Here is a 312-nt window from a genome sequence, read left to right as displayed (position 1 = left end):
TTACTAGTGTACTGAATGACACTATGGATTACTAGTGTACAGGATGGCACTATGGATTACTAGTGTACTGAATGACACTATGGATTACTAGTGTATAGGATGGCACCATAGAATACCACTGTACAGGACGACCCTGTGGATTGTATGAAAATGGTTTATCTTAAGAAGGTTTCAATATATTTAGATAACACTAAAAATAATCAATATCACTATTTATTAGGGCGCGCCCCATTTCGTGTATATAATTTTTGTGGATCTTGAGGATCAGTCAATAAGACAACAATACTGAGGATACATTTTGGAACTTTATTG

The 312-nt window shown here is 34.9% G+C and overlaps 2 protein-coding genes across 4 annotated transcripts in view; both read right to left on the bottom strand.

Annotated features, from left to right (window-relative positions):
• The window catches only part of LOC106690108 (uncharacterized), a 110,137-nt gene that overhangs the window by 11,497 nt on the left and 98,328 nt on the right, over positions 1-312 (bottom strand). The gene's annotated exons all lie outside the window — the stretch shown is intronic.
• Positions 1-312, bottom strand: part of LOC106690125 (uncharacterized) — a gene marked incomplete at its 5' end in the record, with an annotated part of 60,947 nt that overhangs the window by 35,274 nt on the left and 25,361 nt on the right.

Source organism: Halyomorpha halys, unplaced genomic scaffold, assembly GCF_000696795.3.
Source record: "Halyomorpha halys isolate HHAL.00 unplaced genomic scaffold, Hhal_1.1 Scaffold49.1, whole genome shotgun sequence".
Lineage (NCBI taxonomy): Eukaryota > Metazoa > Arthropoda > Insecta > Hemiptera > Pentatomidae > Halyomorpha > Halyomorpha halys.
The sequence above is the reverse complement of the archived record's forward strand: the minus strand, read 5'-3'. Positions and strand labels throughout refer to the sequence as shown.